Raw genomic sequence first — 14922 nt, 5'->3', positions numbered from 1 at the left:
GGGGTCTTCTCCTTATCATGGACACGAGAGAAGATGATGCTTTCACCTCAGGATACGAGTCGGGCGAGTTGTCCGATCATGCATGATATTCCCTACCAAGGAGACAAGTCTAGAGTGACAACCAACGGGGTTCATCTTTGGACTGACCGGGTATGGAGAAGAGCGGTAGAGGGGAGGGGATCGAGGCCAATGTTGGAGTGCATAGGCTTATCAGTGAATAGCACACCAACTGGTAGTGGGGAGTGGAGCAACGCCACAGCAAAGTTTCTGGGTGTTTTTTTTAGCCCGGGGTGGGGGTGGGGGAGGGTTAAGCATGGAATTAATGAGGGAGAATGGTTGGTTAAGAAGGTAATTTGGAGTGGTCCAACTTTAATCGGCCATGTGATCAACAATATATGTGCAAGTAACTTTGATTAGGTTTCGCAAAAGTGGTGATTTTTATAGGGTAATGAAATATTTGTTGAGAAAAAAAGAGAAAAAAGAGATGGTTAATAAGTTTGCCCAATAATACAACAATTCATCCAAAGCTTGCCCTACTCTTCCACTTATAATAGTCTAAATCTCTAGGAGAAAAACATGACACATTCGATCTTCAAAAATCCACACGTTTTATGTTCCTTGGCGGATAATAAGCACTATATGTATTATGCATTTATGCCCTTGGGATTGTTTTTTAAACTTTATTAACCAAAGAGACACGAAGTGACGTACTCCCTACAAAGTTGTACTAAATCAACGACACTTATTTTGGAACAGAGGGGTATTAATTGCAAGAGTTCATGGACGAAATAAAGCCATATAGGCATAAGTGTAATGGCACAGGAGTATAATGGATTATGCCCAATCCTGGCATAAATGTTATAGTTTATATTATTCCTTCTGATACATCATTCTCCAACAATAATAATGAATACATTTTACTTGTAACCTTATTTTGGTCGAGTTTCTCGGTTTATATTACCATGTTGTGACTTGTGATGCACACACATAATATATAGGAGTATACCGCTAGCATTACACAGTTTTCGAAAGTATCTCACACCGATGCAGTTGCTTCTTGATTACTCTTTCTTGATGATGGATGCTGAAAGCCTTGAAGACGCATCCTTAATGCGCCCGAAGGACTCAGTGAAGTCATCCAAAAGTTGAGCATAATCTGGAATCACTTCATCGTCGACTGACAGAATTACCTTAATAGTGTTATCGTAACTCTGGTACTGCACAACTAAGGCCTGTAAAATAAATCTTCTTGATTTAACAAAAATAATAGGGTGTCTGAATGGTTTAAGTAGGTTTACTTCCATTCTCATTTATTGCATGTAATTAAGTTTTAGTACTTATATTGTTCCAAGGAGTTGATCTTACTTTGGTTGGTAGGGTGTATGCCCACCCAAGGTAAGTCATCTCTTTAATTGGGGAGCCATCTAGTGATCAACTATACAGAGAGATGTATCTGACATTGCATCCCATTTTGAGTCATGGATTCAAGTTCACACTAAAACGAGAGGAAATTCAACTACCCACATACTCATACCAATCCTCATTATTGTAAAAACTCCACTAGTGATTGGTGTTAGAGTACACCTCACCTTGTTTGAGTGCTCTTTAAATTGTATATTGTAGTTCCTCCTAGGCACAATATCATTTCAGATGTAACTATACATCAACAAAGTGGAAATTTAGGCTTTCAGTCGTTGATATTTTGGGTTCCTATTCTCATTTTTATCTTCTACAAAACCAAAGTAACTTACCTGAGAATTTTTGATAATTTATACAAGGTAAAGTGGTTTTCTTTGTGAAAGCAATGTGTGATGAAAATTTCCTTGCGTTGTGGATTGTGGTAGACGATTTGCGTTGACAAAAGGACAAATGTTGCTTATGATTGAAGGTTTTGATTTAAGATCGTGGATGACTTACATGTGGACCTCCATAACTACAAGGTGCAATGAAGACAATTGGGTGCCCGTAGAACTCTATTTGTTCAGTTGGTCCAACCATGTTTGAGAACAAAAAAGTTGTATTGGCGAACATGCGTTGATAGATAAAAGAGGCCACCTGCTTATCAAGTTGAAAAACATGGACACTAACTAGATAAGAGCAATGTTATGTTGTTAAACAAGTAGTTGCTTAGTTTGTGTACTTTAATTTTAGAAAATAAAACATATAAGTACAAACAGGCAGCATATATACCTTCATGCCAAACATTTTGACAAAAAATGCATTCATCTTACACGTGAAGATAACTTCAAGTGAGCTCTTTTTCCTATCGATGATCTTCTTTGCCTTGCGAACATATGCAAGTGGATCACTGTGCATCGCTAAATGAAATGGAAGGAGGATGTAGCCTAGTTGATTTCCCCATGCCACATCGTTACTCTTACCGGATTCTATCATATCAACATAGGTCTGTACATAGTTGTAAGGAAACGTTAGATGAAAATAATGATATGCTACAAATCAGTAATCCATTGACTTAAAACCTCCATTTGGAAACAAATTGCCCTTCAGAAAGCGTGGAATCAAACTAGCTACTCTAATAGTAACTAGTAATATGCACTGTAATTATTTAGGTTAGTTAGGTGAACATATATAAAAAAATTAGTTTATTAAGAAACATAATTTCATAAATACCATGATTTTATTCTTTTACTGACATATTCGTACGAAAACTAATGACCAAACTTGAACGTTGGCGATTATTTCCGATGTCTAGAGTGTTAATTTCACTTGTGGAATATTTTGCAATATATTAGTGAGGGTTAGCAATTTAGATATAAAAGATAAGAAATGAGTAAACATTTGGTGCAGAAATATGTACATTAATTATTCCTGCATTTAGATTGTATATATTTTCATTTAAAAAACTTACTTGTAGGCTAGTGGTTGGTCTTGTATTGACAGGGAGAACAGACCGCAAACATAGTTTGTTGGCCTTAGAGGAACCTAACATAAATTGAAGACGAGTTACGTAAATTAATGTATATGTGGTAAATACAACAGATCGACCTGCGGGAGAAACTATACGCCCCCTGTGGCCAGACCTACACCACTTACCAGACTTGCGAAAGTAATATCGTGACAGAGCTGCCGAAGTCGCCCCGACTAGCACATCATTGACAGTCTCCGGAAACAGAAGAGGAAAAAATGCATAAACAGAATTTAAAATTTTCAGATGGAGTGTATGCAAGAATAATACTCCCCCCGTTTCAAAACAATTGAAATTCTAGGTTTATTCTAAGTCAACTTGCTTACTTTGACCAACTCTATAAAAAATGTGCTAAGATCTACAGCATCAAATACAAATTATATAAACAGATATTTCATAAAGAATCCCACGAGACTTGCTAATTTCATGTTCTACATGTTAATATTTTTTTTATAGACTTGGTCAAACTTAGACTTTGATTTTGGACAAATCAACAATTTTAATTATTTTGGGACTTAGGTAGTATCACACATTAGGATTCTAATCGATAGCTGGTTACTTACGCAGTTCATGACATTCTTGATGAGCTTGACATCGTCCAAGCTAATACTCCGGTGCACAAAGCGCCTGCTGCGGTTGGACGTGACGTCGCCGTCCACACGTTTGAAGAGCGTGTGCAGGTCTCTACGGAACACAATGGTCACAGCAAAGATGGCAAAGTCTACCATGGTGTTCCATACGAGCACAAGATACGACCAGATCCATGTGACGAACGCTGCCAGGACACCTGCGGCCGGGGGCTGCCGGCGCCGTGGCACGTAGATGGCGCCAGTGCGCGCCGGCTGCTCCGGCATGGCCGGCAGGCGTGTTGGGTCGGCGACGCTCCGGGCGGACGCCAGGAGCAGCGTGATCAGCGACATCCCGTCACCGAGAGAGTGGTGCAGGCGGATCACCGCGGTGGAGGCCGCCTCGGATGTTGGGAAGTCTAGGAAGTGGAACTCCCAGAGTGGACGGGAGCGGTCCATGGGGAGAGTGTACAGCGAGGCCACGTAGTCCTCCAAGGCCCGGTCCGGGTCGGCCTCCACGGCGACGGGGTGCAGCGTCGGGACGATCATGTGGTCGTCCACGTTCACCGCCGTCCGCACCCACCGTGGGCCTTTTGAGCCGTCTGTCACCTGCCAAGCATTTACGCGCGCGCTCACGAGTTAAACAAACTAAGCTAGTAGTGTATATCTTTGATGGTAAGAGTAGGTATATACTTGGATGCTACGGAAGCGTGGGTAGCGGGCAAGCTGGGCGGCGATGCTGGCGCTGAAGACGGGGAGGTTTACGGGGCAGCCAAGGCCGACGGTGACGATGATGTGTATGGTTTCCATGAGCCTTGCAGTGGGGCTCAAGGGCTCCTCCTCCGCTGCCGCCGCGGTCGCGGAATAGTCCGTCGTCGTCCATTCGGCCACTGCTGATCGTTGCGTGCGTATCGGGAGTAGCCGGGTTGTTGGTAGAGCGGCTCCACTGGGGCTACAACTGCTAGCGTCCATAGAGAATCGATCGCTGAATCTATGGAGTGATCAGCTCGATCTGCTCTCCAGGTGTAAATATATAGGACGAGGATATGTTAATGAAAACACAAGGGGTCAATTAATGACCACCCTAGCTTTTCGTTTTCAAAGCCTAGAAGTCGTATACTAGTATAGTACTAAGAGCATCTTCAATAGCACACACCTAAAATTTGGCTACCTGAATCCACTTTAGATAGAGGAGAGGGAATGGGGAAATATCAGGTACTCTCATCCTTGGGGTGCTCCTCATACTTCAACTTAAAAAAAATCAATTTTAAATGTTTCAAAAAATTCTGAATTTTTTTTATGAATGTTGACAATAAATGTAACTACAAGTCCTAGAAATTTCAGATCTAAACTCTAAAGGAAATTGAGAAACGAAAATGTGAAATCTAGCATGAATAGTGTCATAAAAAGACAAAAGCATGTTCACAAAAAAAAGACAAAAGCAACATTTGACACTATTCACAGCTGAATTTGTCGTTTTTGTTTCTCAATGGACATTTCGAATTTGGACCTGAAATTTTTAGGGGTTGTAGTCACATTCCTTGTGAGCATTCAGATTTTTTTCTGAAAATTTTGAAACATTTAAAATTGATGTTTTGAAGTTGGAGCATGGGGAGCACCACAAGGATGGGAGCACCTGAAATTTTCCCGAGAGGGAATATTTGGGTAGCAAAAAATATTTCTATTTTTACACATTGTTGAGGAAATCGTTAACTGGTAGCTGCTCGGTTGGCTGGCGAGTAGGGAAATTAATAGGCTAATTGGCAAGTTAATCGATAATTTAACCAATTAATCAGTCGATTTATCTTTTTATTGGCAACTCGATGACCTTGTAAGTTGGGATTAATCGGCAAGTTAACTTGTTAATAGGACGAACTTGAACAGGGCTTTTACAACAGACCTAAATACTGGATACCTAAAATTTCAAAAGTAAATGAAATATGAAGGTAACACATCTATGGCAAGTTGCGCAATAAACATAAAATATACATTAAACATCAGTACGATAATAAATTAAACATATGGGTTTGCCTGGAAATGAGGGTATGGACAAGAGTGATTGTTTTCAATTCTTGATTAATAGAATTATAATGAGAATTAGTGGATGGAAAGAAAAATTATTATCCGCTGGAGGAAAGCAAATTTTGCTCAAATCTGTTATACGAGCTATCCCAACCTATGCCATGTCCTTTTTTAAAATTCCTAAAAAAATTGCAAAGGAATTATTGATGTGATGTCGCAATTCTGGTAGGATGACGAGGGCAATCAAAAGAGGATGCATTGGATGACATGGTGGAAGATGTGTGTCCCAAAAAACTAGGGAGGTATGGGCTTTCGAGATATCCACTGTTTCAACTTGGCTTTGTTAGCCAAACAAGCATGGCGTCTTATTGATAAACCTGACTCGTTATGTGCCACTATTTTGAGAGCTAAGTATTTTCCTGATGGTGATTTGATGAGTGCAAGTTTAAAAAAGGGTTCGTCTTTTACTTGGCAAAGTATTATGGCGGGTGTAAATTCTCTGAGAAATGGCTATATCTGGCGAGTTGGAAATGGCAAAGTATAGATATTTGGAGAGATGCATGGATCCCACACGACGCAAATAGGAAAAATTATCACTCCTAGAAGAGGGCACCTTCTATCAAAGGTATCTGATCTTATTAATCCAGTCACGAATTGTTGGGACGAAGACTTGGTGCGACGAACTCTATGGCCAATTGATGCTCAAAGAGTTCTCGCGATTCCCTCTCCCTATGCATAATATGTCAGATTTCATTGCATGGAGCTACACAAAAAATGGTTTTTCATTGTTCGATCTGCTTACTTGGAGGAATGGAACCAACAACATGAAAGGAAAGTGTGATATACAAATGGTATGGGTAGAATCAATGTCAATCCTATTTGGTGCAAGATTTGGAAATTATCATGCCCGACAAGGTAAAAAAATTCATTTGGCGTACTTTGCATGGAACCCTCCCGTGCCGTGTTACGCTTGCCAATAGACACATGAAGATCTAGCCCATCTGCCCCTCGAATGGACCAGAAGATACGAAATATGTATTTTTCCTTTGTCAAAAGCAAAAGAGGTTTGGAGTAAATTGGGGATGTACAGGGTGATTAAAAAGGCATGTGCTATTGATTGTGTGGGAGAGGCAATACTTGAATTTTGACTTCTTATGCCAGATCAAGAACTATCTATTTTGGCAACCAGAATGTACGTGAACTGATCACTATAACAGCTTGGTATCTATGATGAGATAGATGTAAGCTGATTCATGAAGGAAAGTTTCAAAATGTGTGCCAAACTTCCATGGGGATTCATGCCATAACAACTAACTATGTTAATGCCCACTCCCATAATGCATCTAGTAAAACAGGTGGATGGAGCAGACCTTCTATGGGATTTGTTAAATTGAATGTCGATGCTTCTTTTGATCACGATCTGCTTAGAGGCACGGCTGGGACTGTTCTCAGAGATGACAATGAAAATTCATTGTTGGCAGAAACTGGAAAATTGATTGGTTGTGCGGATGTTTTGACAGCAGAAGTGTTGGCCCTAAGGTTTGGATTACTTCTTGCACAGAGGGTGGGATGCAATCGTCTTGTTATTAACTCCGATAATATGGAAGTCATCAACACAATGAGGAATGGAGGACAATCGGCGGGAGCGGCGACAGCAGTCTTCGATGATTGCTATTTTTTGGCTTGTGATTTTCCTCTTGCTAGGTGTGAACATTGTAATAGGGAAGCAAATAAGCTGGCTCGTGAACTTGCTAGGTTAGCGAAATTTTCTGCGACAAGGGACAGTTTTGAGGAGCCCTTGAATGAAATTGTAACTTTTCTTATTGACGATGTAACTGTTATTTCTAATTAATGAAGTTAGCGGTTTATTTCAAAAAAAATAAACATATGTACCACCACATTGCAATAAAACTAGCTATATTGTGCTAAAAACTAGCCCTAATACTCACCATCACGGCGAGGTAATTGGAGGAAATGTTCATTAATCCCCTCGCCCCCTGGTCATTGGTTGTAGGTGACTCCACCTTCTCCTCCTCGTCGAAGAGCTCGATATCGAACTCGTGGAATAACTCGGTGTTGGGGTTGGCGATTTGCTCACACTCCCACTCGATCTTGCATGCGTCCTCTAGTGACTCAAAGAACGTGTTGTTCTGCGTGAGGAGCTGTGGGTTCTCCTTGACGAGCTTGGCCACCAAGGTGGCATTGCCCCGCTCAGCCGCGGAATGCACCTTGGCCTTGTTGTGGTCCTCCTCCTCGGCCCAGGAGACGACCCTAAAGGGAGCGTAAGAAATGTCGTGGTGGGGGGAGTCGGCGGGAAGTTTAGCCTCGCCTGACTTCCAAAGAAATGGAGTGTTGTGGCATCATAGGCACGCGCCACCTCCTCATGTGTGGCGAACTTGCCAAGCAACACACGCTTGCCCGTGTATGGGTTGTGGATCTCTGTCGCCTACTTGCCCCTCAGCCAGAGCCCAACACTGCGGTACCTAGGGGGTGCTTGGGCGGTTGTGACATCTCCTATGGTGAGAAAGAGGTCAGAGGAGGCATGGCGCAGTCGTCGGTGTAGCAAGGACATATGGGGTGGCGTGGCTAGGCAATGAGGTCGGGGGCGGGGTCCTTGGTGCCGATTTTGAGGGCGGCATGAATCGGGGGGTGGCGGGCAAGGTCGGCGGTGGGTGCGACAGATGGAATCGGGCGACGACGGGTTGGTAATGGGCCCCAGGGCGACCGTGAGAGTGGAGGCAACGACTGTTGGAATCGGCTGGGATGGATGCAGGTGGGGTAGTGATAACGTTCAAATGGGCAGCGGTTGCATTCCCGTGGCTGCGTTTTTGGTTTTGGTAACGTGGTAGGGAGGACCTATATCCTAGTCCTGGATAGCATAATTTAGGTGGCTACCAAATTTCTTTTGGTATCCATGTTGTTTTAGGTCTGGTGTTGGAGCCTCTTTTGGCCAAAAAGTCTAAAATTTCTGTTTTTATGTCCGCTATTGTTTTCTTTTAAATGTGGTTTTGTGGTTCTCTACCTTCTAGCAATGAAAGATACACAAACTTTGCGTATTCGTGAAAAATATAAAACATAAACAGTGAATTTAAGAAAAAATATGATTGCTAGACGAGGAGACTGTAACACAATGTTCACTCTGAAAATGCCATCGCAGAATCTCTACTAATGAGACTGTCGTCACAGCTAACCAAGGCGCAAGCATCGTGGTTGATGGCTCTCCCCCGCAACTCAAAGGATCGACACGCAGTTGGCACCAGAACCATCGTTACCATGACAACGATAGGACCAGAGGTATTTATTTCGGTACGCCATCGTCTCCACAGCTGAGCAACACGACAACACAAAAACCAAACAAAAATGATCAAGACATCCACGAATGCCATGACCGATTGTCCTCTTTTTAGCTGACCTTTCTGGCTAGCTTGTATTTTCTTTTTGCGGGGGACACATTACCCCTCGCAAAAAGGAGTACGGGATCGTATATGTTGCGAAAGCGCACTGGTGGTTGGGAAAGCGTAGACCAGTACGAGAACTTAATAAAAGTAAAGGATCATTAACTTCCGATTGAGACAGAAGAAGGGAAGTAGGAGTACGAGATGGTATATGTTGCGGAAGCACACTGCTGGTTAGGAAAGCGCAGTGATGTTGTTGAAGACATCAACTTTGATTCTCAAAGCTTTTGTGGTGTATAAGCATGCCCATCGGCAAGCTAATATGACGGCTCATTTAGCTGAATCTTATAAGAATTTGTCTAGCCTTGTGGGTTTTCATCTTGCTTCGGATTGTATCCAAAAACTCTTTATAACTTTCTTAAGTGATCAATAAAGCCGTTTTTTCTCTCTTTAAAAAAATAAGAAGGGAAGTAGGAGTACGTTTTGTTTAGAGGAAAGGGAAGTGTGTTTTAATGGGCCGGCGTGGTAGTCTTTCTTGGTCAGGCAACACGATCAGGACAGTTGAGACAGTTAGTGAGTAAATTTTCCTTTCTGTGGGTTAGTGAGTAAACTATAACCTCAGTCCTTGTAAGAGCATCTTCAACCCACGCGCTGAAAAAAACGGCTACATAGCGCGCATGACTGAAACTAGCGCTTCAGCAACCGCGTTAAAATCCCGCACGTGGTAAACAAGGTTCAGCGCGCTGGGGGGAAACGGGATTGCGCGCTGCGTATTTGGTGCGCCCGCTCGCGCGTGCTGCAAAATGTAGGTTGTTGCAGGTGGGACTGCCAGATTGGGTGCTATGTTTTTGTGCATCTAACAAACCTCTTCGTCGCTTCTGTGCGCAAAACGACTATTTTGGTGCTGCAAAAAAAATTTTGAACGGCCGGCGTGGTAGTCTTTCTTGGTCAGGCAACACGATCAGGACAGTTGAGACAGTTGGTGAGTAAGTTTTTCTTTCTGCGGGGTAGCGAGTAGACTACAACTTCAGTCCTTGTATGAATGTAGAATGATACTATTTTAAAAGTGCTACATGGGTATATGTTGAGATGGAGGAGAAAGAAATTATAAAAAAATGTTTGTCTTCTCTTATTTAAAAGATGATCTTTTAGCACAATTGTCTCACCATATTTTTAGAAATAACTAATTATTAAAGATAAGACTAAAAGATAATACATTGTAGACATAACTTTATTGTCATCTCTAAACTATATGTCAGACTTAAAATAAGACTTTTATGATCCACTGTACATGCCCTAACCATTTGCCCATGAAGTATCTATACTGCAAAAGTGCTTATTTGGACACTTAGGCGGTAAACCTTTTTAAGAACCCACATGGACACATGACAACTCCGAATACTTTTTATGGGAATTTTAGTAACGTGAGGATGGAAACTCTAAGCATGGCTATTTCCTTTTAGATGTCAAGTTTCAGTTTTTTTAGGTTTGTTTTTTCTTTTTGAATAACAACTTTAGTTGTAAAAACCTCTGGACCGGATTGCTTCGTGCGACACTTATCATTTGTGTTTTTTTAAGAAGTAGCATCGGTGTAGGAGTCTGTATCCTCAACGCACGGGCGTCTGGTTGAGAGCTAATGTAATTAGTTTCTTCGTAAAAGTAATGTGTACCGCTTGTTATTTTATTTTTTTCTACGAAAAGGATTGAATCTATTATAGAAGTTCATGGAAAGTACAAATCCTCTCAAACATAACAAAAATTAAATCGAGATTCGAAGATCATCGAACGACCACTACTACCGTCAGAACGAGAAGTCGACGCATCGCTGTCACCGCTCCACTACCGGAGCCGGCTTGACCTTATTGATGATAGACGGAAAGTCTTCATGCACGTGGCCTTAAGGACCAACGCCCTAGAGTCGTAGTTTTTGTCATTCAACTCTTGCGTAGATTTGAAGCACCTCACACCAAATCTCGATGCATGACGAGAAGCCCTAACCTCATCGCCCAAGGAAACGGCAGGAATCTATGCCCAAGCTCCGTCGATTACGTCCAAACGGACGAACTCGAGGGGGGTCGAAGCCCAGAAGACAAACTCGAAGAATAAACACCGTCATCTGTCCGAACACCGCATCTGCGAGGACTAATAACCCTAAACTAAACTACTTACCAGAACGGATGCCTCGGGATGTTGGGGAACGTAGTAATTTGAAAATTTTCCTACGCACAAACAGGATCATGGTGATGCATAGCAACGAGAGGGGAGAGTGTTGTCTACATACCCTCGTACACCGTAAGCGGAAGCGTTTCTCAACGCGGTTGATGTAGTCGTACGTCTTCACGATCCGACCGATCCAAGTACCGAATGCACGGCACCTCCGAGTTCTGCACACGTTCAGCTCGATGATGTCCTCGCCTTCTTGATCCAGCAAGATGGGCGAAGTAGTATATGAGCTCCGGTAGCATGACGGCGTGGCGAAGGTGTTGGTGAAGAACAATCTCCGCAGGGCTTCACCTAAGCACTATGAAAACTATGACGGAGGATAAACTAGAGGGGACGGGGTAGCCGGCACACGGCTTGGTGTTTCTTGATCTCTTTTGGGTGCTAGCCCTACCCCTCTATTTATATGTTGAGCCTTGGGGTGTAAACTTGGAGTAAAAGCCTCCACAAAGTCGGTTTCACCCGAAAGGCAAGATTCCTTCTCGGACTCCAGGACCAGACGCCAGGGTTCCCGGCGTCTGGAACCAGATGCCAGGGACCCTGGCGTCTGGCCCCTGGACTCCGCAAAACTTCCTTTTGCGCTTTCCAAAAACCTTGTGGGCTTTCCCCTTTGGCCCAAATAAAGTGTTCTCGTACCCAAACATTTCGGGAAACATCCGGAACCCTTCCGGAGACCAAACACTATTATCCCATATATCAAACTTTATCTTTAGACCATTTTGGAGTTTCTCGTCATGTCCGTGATCTTATTCGGAACTCCGAACAACATTCGGTTACCAACATACATAACTCATAGTACTATATCGTCAACGAACGTTAAGCGTGCGGACCCTACGGGTTCGAGAACTATGTAGACATGACCGAGACACCTCTCTGGTCAATAACCAATAGCGGGACTTGGATGCCCATATTGGCTCCTACATATTCTACGAAGATCTTTATCGGTCAGACCGCATAACAACATACGTTGTTCCCTTTGTCATCGGTATATTACTTGCCCGAGATTCGATCGTCGGTATCTCAATACCTAGTTCAATCTTGTTACGGCAAGTCTCTTTACTCGTTCCGTAATACATCATCTCACAACTAACTCATTAGTTGCAATGCTTATAGTGATGTGTATTACCGAGTGGGCCCAGAGATACCTCTCCGACAATCGGAGTGACAAATCCTAATATCGAAATACGCCAACCCAACAAGTACTTTCGGAGACACCTGTAGAGCACCTTTATAATCACCCAGTTACGTCGTGACGTTTGGTAGCACACAAAGTATTCCTTCGGTAAACGGGAGTTGCATAATCTCATAGTCATAGGAAGATGTATAAGTCATGAAGAAAGCAATAGCAACAAACTAAACGATCAAGTGCTAAGCTAACGGAATGGGTCAAGTCAATCACATCATTCTCCTAATGATGTGATTCCGTTAATCAAATGACAACTTGTGTCTATGGTTAGGAAACTTAACCATCTTTGATCAACGAGCTAGTCAAGTAGAGGCATAGTAGTGACACTCTGTTTGTCTATGTATTCACACATGTATTATGTTTCCTGTTAATACTATTCTAGCATGAATAATAAAAATTTATCATGAAATAAGGAAATAAATAATAACGTTATTATTGCCTCTAAGGAATATTTCCTTCAGTCTCCCACTTGCACTAGAGTCAATAATCTAGATCACATCGCCATGTGATCTAACATCAATAGTTCACATCACCATGTGATTAACACCCATAGTTCACATCGTCATGTGACCAACACCCAAAGGGTTTACTAGAGTCAATAATCTAGTTCACATCGCTATGTGATTAACACCCAAAGAGTACTAAGGTGTGATCATGTTTTGCTTGTGAGAGAAGTTTTGTCAACGGGTCTGCAACATTCAGATCCGTATGTATTTTGCAAATTTCTATGTCAACAATGCTCTGCACGGAGCTACTATAGCTAATTGCTCCCACTTTCAATATGTATGCAGATTGAGACTTAGAGTCATCTGGATCAGTGTCAAAATTTGCATCGACGTAACCTTTTACGACGAACCTTTTTGTCACTTCCATAATCGAGAAACATATCCTTATTTCACTAAGGATAATTTTGACCGCTGTCCAGTGATCTACTCCTAAATCACTATTGTACTCCCTTGCCAAAAACAGTGTAGGGTATACAATAAATCTGGTACATAGCATGACATATTTTGTAGAACCTATGGCCAAGGCATAGGGAATGACTTTCATTCTCTTTCTGTCTTCTGCCGTGGTCGGGCTTTGAGTCTTACTCAGTTTCACACCTTGTAACATAGGCAAGAACTCTTTCTTTGACTGTTCCATTTTGAACTACTTCAAAATCTTGTCAAGGTATGTACTCATTGAAAAACTTATCAAGCGTCTTGATCTATCTCTATAAATCTTAATGCTCAATATGTAAGCAGGTTCACTGAGGTCTTTCTTTGAAAAACTCCTTTCAAACATTTCTTTATGCTTTGCAGAATAATTCTACATTATCTCCAATCAACAATATGTAATTCACATATACTTATCAGAAATGTTGTAGTGCTCCCACTCACTTTCTTGTAAATACAGGCTTCACCGCAAGTCTGTATAAAACTATATGATTTGATCAACTTATCAAAGCATATATTCCAACTCCGAGATGCTTGCACCAGTCCATAGATGGATCGCTGGAACTTGCATATTTTGTTAGCACCTTTAGGATTGACAAAACCTTCTGGTTGCATCATATACAACTCTTCTTTAATAAATTCATTAAGGAATGCAGTTTTGTTTATCCATTTGCCAGATTTCATAAAATGTGGCAATTGCTAACATGATTCGGACAGACTTAAGCATAGATACGAGTGAGAAACTCTCATCATAGTCAACACCTTGAACTTGTCGAAAACCTTTTGCGATAATTCTAGCTTTGTAGATAGTAACACTACTAGCAGCGTCCGTCTTCCTCTTGAAGATCCATTTAATCTCAATGGCTTGCCGATCATTGGGCAAGTCAATCAAAGTCCATACTTTGTTCTCATACATGGATCTCATCTCGGATTTCATGGCCTCAAGCCATTTCGTGGAATCTGGGCTCATCATCGCTTCCTCATAGTTCGTAGGTTCGTCATGGTCAAGTAACATGACCTCCAGAACAGGATTACCGTACCACTCTGGTGCGGATCTCACTCTGGTTTACCTACGAGGTTTGGTAGTAACTTGATCTGAAGTTACATGATCATCATCATTAGCTTCCTCACTAATTGGTGTAGTAGTCACAGGAATAGATTTCTGTGATGAACTACTTTCCAATAAGGAAGCAGGTACAGTTACCTCATCAAGTTCTACTTTCCTCCCACTCACTTCTTTCGATAGAAACTCCTTCTCTAGAAAGGAACCAATCTCAGCAATGAATATCTTGCCTTCGGATCTGTGATAGAAGGTGTACCCAACATTTTCTTTTGGATATCCTATGAAGAAGCACTTCTCCGATTTGGGTCTGAGCTTATCAGGTTGAAACGTTTTCACATAAGCATTGTAACCTCAAACTTTAAGAAACGACAGCTTAGGTTTCTTGCCAAACCATAGTTCATACGATGTCGTCTCAACGGATTTAGATGGTGCCCTATTTAACGTGAATGTAGCTGTCTCTAATGCATAACCCCAAAACAACAGTGGTAAATCGGTAAGAGACATCATAGATCGCATCATATCTAATAAAGTACAGTTACGACGTTCGGACACACCATTACACTGTGGTGTTCCAGGTGGCATGAGTAGTGAAACTATTTCACATTGTTT

The 14922-nt window shown here is 41.9% G+C and overlaps 1 pseudogene; it reads right to left on the bottom strand.

The window, feature by feature from the left end:
• Positions 1-1061: 1061 nt before the first annotated feature.
• Positions 1062-11388, bottom strand: LOC123101495 (wax ester synthase/diacylglycerol acyltransferase 11-like; annotated as a pseudogene).
• Positions 11389-14922: the final 3534 nt, after the last annotated feature.

The sequence above is a fragment of the Triticum aestivum genome, chromosome 5A (assembly GCF_018294505.1).
Source record: "Triticum aestivum cultivar Chinese Spring chromosome 5A, IWGSC CS RefSeq v2.1, whole genome shotgun sequence".
In the NCBI taxonomy this organism is placed as follows: domain Eukaryota; kingdom Viridiplantae; phylum Streptophyta; class Magnoliopsida; order Poales; family Poaceae; genus Triticum; species Triticum aestivum.
Note: the sequence above shows the minus strand (reverse complement) of the source record. Positions and strands in the feature narration are given on the sequence as shown.